Source organism: Podarcis erhardii (assembly GCF_964252035.2).
Source record: "Podarcis erhardii genome assembly, chromosome: 15".
NCBI lineage: Eukaryota > Metazoa > Chordata > Lepidosauria > Squamata > Lacertidae > Podarcis > Podarcis erhardii.
Genome location: NC_138505.1, coordinates 11,324,030 through 11,331,675, shown reverse-complemented (window position 1 = coordinate 11,331,675; position 7,646 = coordinate 11,324,030).

The following is a 7,646-nucleotide window of genomic DNA, read 5'->3' as shown; positions in this document are numbered from 1 at the left end:
GGAGCATTCTTTGGCACTGCCCTTCTTTTAATCTTAGGGGTTTAATCTTAGAGACTTTTAATCTTAGGGGTTTGAGCCCCAGGTTGGGCAAAAGGTTTCTGCATTGCAGGGGGTTGGACTAGATGACCCTCAGGGTCCCTCCCAACTCTACGATTATGTCATTTATGACATTATAGTCTAAACAGCTCCCCTTCCTTCCAGGGTGACCCATTAGAACAAATACACACACCATGGCAATGCCCATCAACTGGTGGGGGCAGCCCCTTCAAATATTTTATTGGGGGGGCTGAAGGGACCTTGGTGCCTAGGAGTGGGCTCCTATAGGGACCAAAGTCAAATGAGCTGGCTCTGAAAGAATGGCAGATGAAGATGACAGACTACATGGGATTGGCAGAGATGACTGGCAGAATCCGACACCAGGAGAAAGAGACAGTGGAAGAAGACTGGAAGAAATTTAAAGACTATCTTAACAAATATTATAAAAATTAATGAAGGCTAGAATTGACATGGGTTTAAAAATTATGTGGTTTTCAGGGGTGTTGATTATGGAAAAAGAACAGAATTATTAAAGATTTTGGGAAATAAGGGAATGGATTTGCTGATTAGATAATGAAATTAGAATACAGAAGGGGGAGGTATGAGGAGGTCGGGGAAATTAGGTTTAAGAAAATAAGGATGGAAATTATACGTGTTTTTTGTTGTTGTTGTTTTTTGTTTGTGTATGTTATTATTGTTAAACTTGAATAAATATCATTTAAAAAAAAAAACAAAGTCAAATGAGCTGGACCCGCCTGTCCTTGTCTCTGGCGCCATCTACTGTTGGGCTCCCTGCCTTCTCCCCTATCAGCCCCAATGGGCCCCAACCACCCCTGGAAAGAATCCAGAGTCAGGATTACCCAACTGATGGCAAAACCCTAACCCTCTCTACTCAGATGTCCTTTCAAATTCGTTGGGGTTTACTCCCAGGTATGTGGGATTAGGTTTTTAGCCTGTGCCACCGGCTACACAATGTTTTCAAGGGTTGAAATTGCACCAATAAACATGCGATGTTAAGTCCAGTCCTTTAATGACTACAATAGCTCTAAACAAAACAAATTCCTTCCAGTAGCACCTTAAAGACCAACTAAGTCAGTTCTTGGTATGAGCTTTCGTGTGCATGCACACTTCTTCAGATACACTGAAACAGAAGTTTCCAGACCCTTCTATATAGTGAGAAGGTGGGGAGGGGTATTACTCAGAAGGGTGGTGGGAATGGGTGATTGGCAGATAGCTGTGATGAGCCTGTTGACGACTCTTAACGACTGCAATAGGTCTTACAGGAAAAAGCAAGGGGTGAAAAGGTGAAAAATGGCTTTGTCATGTATAATGAGATAAGAATCCAAGGTCTTTGTTCAGACCAGGTTTCTCCATGGTTTTAAGTTTGGTGATAAGTTGTAATTCAGCAGCTTCTCTTTCCAGTCTATTTCTGAAATTCCTTTGTAGTAAAACAGCTACTTTGAGATCTTGTATAGAATGTCCTGGGAGATTGAAGTGTTCTCCTACTGGTTTCTCTGTCTTGTGATTCCTGATGTCCGATTTATGTCCGTTTATTCTTTGGCGTAAGGTCTGGCCTGTTTGTCCAATATAGAGAGCTGAAGGACACTGTTGGCATTTTATGGCATACACAATGTTAGACGATGAGCAATTAAATAGTCCCGAGATGGTATGTGTGATGTTGTTGGGGCCAGTAATGGTGTTGTCTGGGTGTATGTGGCAGCAAAGTTGGCATCTGGGTTTATTGCAGGCTCTGGTGCCAGTGTCCGTGTTAGGTCTGGTTGTAGTATTATTGTGGGTTAGGAGTTGTTTAAGACTGGGTGGCTGTCTGTAGGCAATGAAAGGTCTTCCTCCCAGAGCTTGAGAAAGAGAACTGTCATTGTCCAGGAGAGGTTGCAGATCTCTGATGATGCGTTGTACTGTTTTAACTTGGGAGCTGTATGTGATGACTAGAGGTGTTCTGTTATTTTCTTTTTTGGGTCTGTCTTGCAGCAAGTTCTCTCTGGGTATCAGTCTGGCTCTGTTGATCTGTTGCCTAACTTCATCTGTTGGGTATTTTAGTTCTAAAAAGGTTTGCTGTAGATCTCTTAGGTGAGAGTCTCTGTCTGTAGAATTGGAACAGATGCGGCTGTAACGTAGTGCCTGGCTATATACAATGGACTGTTTGGTATGTTTGGGATGGTAGCTAGAGGCATGTAGATATGTTTGTCGGTCAGTTGGTTTACGGTATAAGGTGGTGTCTATGTGCCCATCCTGTATTTTTATAGTAGTGTCCAAAAAATGTATTTCTTGCATAGATTGATTCATTGTTAGGTTGATTGTGGGGTGAAAATCATTGAATTTCTGGTGGAAGGTGTTCAGGGTCTGTTGACCATGTGTCCAGATGATAAAAATATTGTCAATGTATCGCAGGTACAAGAGAGGTTTGAGTGGGTAGGAGTTTAGGAAACGTTGTTCTAAATCTGCCATGAAGATGTTGGCATACTGTGGGGCCATGCGGGTGCCCATTGCTGTGCCGCTGATCTGAAGGAACAGGTCATCACTGAATTTGAAGTTGCTCTAGTCTGTGTTTTGAATATAACCCCTCTGTCGCGGGAGAATTTCCCCGAGGAAAAGCGAGAAAACCCTTGTTTTATTTATTTAACACGCACGCACACGTATATATTGCTCCATTTTTCAAAGAAATCTCTGAGCTGCTTGCAATATCGTAAAAAAGCACAAACACAAACGTGGAATAAAAAGACCCCCATTGGAAAGAGGCACAAAACAATTAGATAAGATATCCTCTTAAGGAGAGAGAAAAAGTCAGTGCTGTATAAACTAATCCTCGGAATGCAAAGGGACCATAGTAACTTCTAGCAGATCCAAAATACAGGAAGACAGCCAAGACAGGCAGCCCTTCCCACAATGTACACAAGCCTGTATTTATAGGGAGCAGCAAGATTCTCATTTCTGCGTCTGTCTCCTCAACCTGACATTAATCTGCCTCCTCCTGTCCTTCCTTCCTTTCCTGCCACAGGCAATCTTGAAACATACGCTGTAAACACTTGGGAAGAGAGACTTTTTATTTTATTTTATTATGTTTATCCCACTCCCCCCCCCCCAGTGCAGGATCCAAAGCAGCTTACAACACGAATTAAAAACAGATGCAATTTTTAAAAATTGACACCCCCCACCAATCAGTTTTAAATTTAAAAAAAAGGTTTCCATTTGAAAAAAACAGCACTGAACCAAAGCAACTTAAAGCCATTTAAAACACAGCAGAAAGAGAAGAAAACGCACAACAGCCCACCGTTAAAAAGACCCTGCCCCAACAGTCCAACAAAAAAGGGTTTGCCTGCTGGCGAAAGGAAGGCAGAGAGAGGACCAGCCTACACTTCCATGGAAGGGAGTCCCACAATCTGGGAGCAACCACCGAGAAGGCCCTGTCTTGTGCCCTCACCAAATGTGCCTGCAAGGTTGGTGGAGCCAAAAGAAAGTTGTCCCCTGAAGATCTCAAAGCCCGGGCAGGCTCCTACAGGGAAATGTGGTCCTTTCTCTCTTGCTTATCTTACTAAGGCAGTGTGGTGTAATGGTTAGAACAGGCTTCCTCAACCTCAACCCTCCAGATGTTTTTGGCCTACAACTCTCATGATCCCTAGCTAGCAGGACCGGTGGTCAGGGATGATGGGAACTGTAGTCTCAAAACATCTGGAAGGCAGAGGCTGAGGAAGCCTGGGTTTGAATGTCACGCTAGGAGCAGGAAGACAACTCCCACTGGTTAGTCCCACTGGACTAGGACCTGGGAGACCCAAGTTCTCATCCTGACTCAGCCCTGAAAGTCTCTGGCCCAGTCATTGTCTCCTAGGCTATCTTACAGGGTGGTTGTTTGGATAAAATGGGAAGGACCAGGCGTGCTGCCTTGAAAACCTTGCAGAAAATGTGGGCTATAAATGGAATACTAGTAGAGGTGATAATAAAAATGTCATTGCTGTAATAATAGTGCATTAGCGATGGATTTATAATGGACCAGCCACACATCATTCTGCTTCCTTAGTTGTCCTGCTGTGCTTCCCCAGTGTTGCTGCGTTACTGCCATCTGGAAAAGGGGCTTTTGTTTTACAGTGCGTCAAAAGCGGGATTAAAAAGAAGAAAAGGCCCTGGAACGTTTGTGGCGTGAAAAGCTACTGTATTTCAGCAGGAAGTTACAGGGCACTGAACGGGTTAGAAGCAAAGCATTCTGTCTGCCCTGAAACTTTTGCAGTTGCGAACAGTACTGAAAGCAGAACCACGTATTACTCTCCCGATAACATCAGGTGCACAATTCATCATGAACGCACAACAGAATAGACACACATACGCACTTCCCCTCCTTTAAACTAATATTGTATTGTCCAATCCTTTTTTAAAAAAACACAAACGATTTAATGCAGTAATGTTAATTAGGTAGGTGACCCAAGGGCAAATGGCCTTCACGCAATAGGTAAAGGTAAAGGGGCCCCTGACCATTAGGTCCAGTCGTGACCGACTCTGGGGTTGCGGTGCTCATCTCGCTTTATTGGCCAAGGGAGCCGGCGTACAGCTTCCAGGTCATGTGGCCAGCATGACTAAGCTGCTCCTGGCGAACCAGAGCAGCGCACGGAAACGCCGTTTACCTTCCCGCCGGAGCGGTACCTATTTATCTACTTGCCCTCTGACATGCTTTCGAACTGCTAGGTTGGCAGGAGCTGGGACCGAGCAACGGGAGCTCACCCCGTCGCAGGGATTCAAACCGCCGACCTTCTGATCAGCAAGCCCTAGGCTCTGTGGTTTAACCCACAGCGCCACCCGCGTTGCCAAAATTGTTATCCTTTCTCGACTCTGGTAATTGTACTATTAACGTCTTTGTTCATCTCCTGTGGAATTCAGTGAAATATTAACAAGCAGTAAGCACACCCATGTAGAATCAGAGAATTCTAGAGTTGGAAGGGACCATGAGGATCACCTAGTCCAACCCCCTTCAATTGAGGAATTTTTTGCCTACCGTAAAGCTTGAACCTACAACCCTGAGATTAAGAGACCCGTGCTCTAACAACTGAGCTATCCCAGCAGTTTTTTTTTTTTTAAATAAACCACAGCAATTATTTATATACCGTAACAAAGGCTCACTGAATGGTATTTGCAAAGCCGCAACTCTCTTGGCCTCCTGTCTGCAACTTGCTGTTGGTCCGCCTTAAAGGGTTCTTGCAAGGAATCCAGAGATAACTTGCGTGAATTACTGTGAGTACTTGAAAAGCGGGCTTTTGTTGTTGTTGTTGTTGTTTAGTCATTTAGTCGTGTCCGACTCTTCGTGACCCCATGGACCAGAGCACACCAGGCACTTCTGTCCTCCACTGCCTCCCGCAGTTTGGTCAAACTCATGCTGGTAGCTTCGAGAACACTGTCCAACAATCTCGTCCTCTGTCGTCCCCTTCTCCTTGTGCCCTCCATCTTTCCCAACATCAGGGTCTTTTCCAGGGAGTCTTCTCTTCTCATGATGTGGCCAAAGTATTGGAGCCTCAGCTTCACGATCTGTCCTTCTAGTGAGCACTCTGGGCTGATTTCCTTCAGAATGGATAGGTTTGATCTTCATGCAGTCCATGGGACTCTCAAGAGTCTCCTCCAGCACCATAATTCAAAAGCATCAACTCTTTGGCGATCAGCCTTCTTTATGGTCCAGCTCTCACTTCCATACATCACTACTGGGAACACCATGGCTTTAACTATACGGACCTAATGCCAACTATTGCTGCTGAACGTGCAGAAGCAGCATGGCCGAGGTCCTGGTTTTGACCCGGAGCACAAGGACAGGTCATAGCTCAGTGGTAGAGTATCTGCTTCGCCTGCAGAAGGTGCCAAGTTCAATCCCTGGCATCTCTGGGTAGGCCTGGGAGAGAATCCTGCCTGAAACCTTCGAAAGCTTCTGCCAGTCAGAGTAGGCGACCCTGGGTGAGCCGGTGAGCCAGACACTTCTCGGTTGCTTCCTTGCTACTGCCTTCCATCCCACTCCCAGCACATCAGATGTCAGAGAGAGGCGGCGTGTGCCAGCTGCCGTCACCCACCGTGGCCCATTTAGAGCTGATTAAAGGCCTTTATTTTTGGTGGCTTTCCCTTTCTGTTTTCTCCTCATGTTTAATTTAAAGCCCAAGAAGCAGGTGATAAAAGATTAATGTGGCACAGCCAGACCCTGTGGGCGGGGGGGAGAGACAGGGAACAGGCCGAGATGGGAAACGCTGACTCTGTCACTAACTCTCCTCATCCAGCAAAGCTCACCTCCCCAAATCAATGGTCCTTGAACCAGAGGAGGCAAGAGTTGGCTCCCCTCAGGTTTCATATGCTTCAGGTTACATACGCTTCAGGTTACAGACTCCGCTAACCCAGAAATAGTACCTCAGGTTAAGAACTTTGCTTCAGGATGAGAATATAAATCGTTCTCTGGCAGTGCAGCAGCAGCAGGAGGCCCCATTAGCTAAAGTGGTGTTTCAGGTTAAGAACAGTTTCAGGTTAAGAATGGACCTCCGGAACGAATTAAGTACAGTGGTACCTCGGGTTAAGTACTTAATTTGTTCCAGAGGTCTGTTCTTAACCTGAAACTGTTCTTAACCTGAAGCACCACTTTAGCTAATGGGGCCTCCTCCTGCTGCTGTGCCGCTGCTGCACGATTTCTGTTCTCATCCTGAAGCAAAGTTCTTAACCTGAAGCACTATTTCTGGGTTAGCGGAGTCAGTAACCTGAAGCGTACGTAACCTGAGGTACCACTGTACTTAACCCAAGGTACCACTGTAAAGTTTTATTATGTTTTCACAATAAGTGGCTGGGTCAACCCAGTCAGATGGGTGGGGTACAAAGAAGAAGGAGAAGGAGAAGGAGAAGGAGAAGGAGAAGGAGAAGGAGAAGGAGAAGGAGAAGGAGAAGGAGAAGAAGAAGAAGAAGGAGAAGAAGAAGAAGAAGAAGAAGAAGAAGAAGAAGAAGAAGAAGCATGAACAACCTTACATCAAATCCACACTACATGTTTACAGCACTGTCACGCCACTTCTAAACAGTCCTGGCTTCCCCCAAAGGATCATGGGAACCAGGGAGCTGGTTGCAGACCCCATCCACCAGAACTACAATCCCCAGAGTGGTTTAACAACTGATCACCCTTCCCTGGGAACTCTGGGAAGTCAGCTCTGCGAGTGGCTGCGCATATGGAACTGTGAGTGGTTGATGTTCAAGATTCAGTTAGTGCAGAACTCAAATTCGTGAATTTGTGTGATGATGAGGCAGCCTGCTTCCGAATTCTGTTGCTGGAGAACCAGGGAGGGAGGGACTTTTGCTTACCCTCCCCCCCCCCACAGTTCTTGGGCTTCTCAGAAGCATCTGTGGCTGGGCCACTTGGAGACTAAATGGACCCAGCAGATCAGCCTTAAATCAACCTTCGCCAACCTAGTGCCCTTCAGACTGTAACTTGGGATGGGCAAATTTTGGGGTCTCTCGGTTTCTTGTTTTCCTACTCTCAAGTTCAGTTCTATACATTTTCACATCAGCTTGTGATTCATTGGTTTGGCTCTAAAAAAAACCCCAAGCCCTATTGAAAATTCGCCAGCACTGCCTATATGAATCTCTCCTCTCCCCCC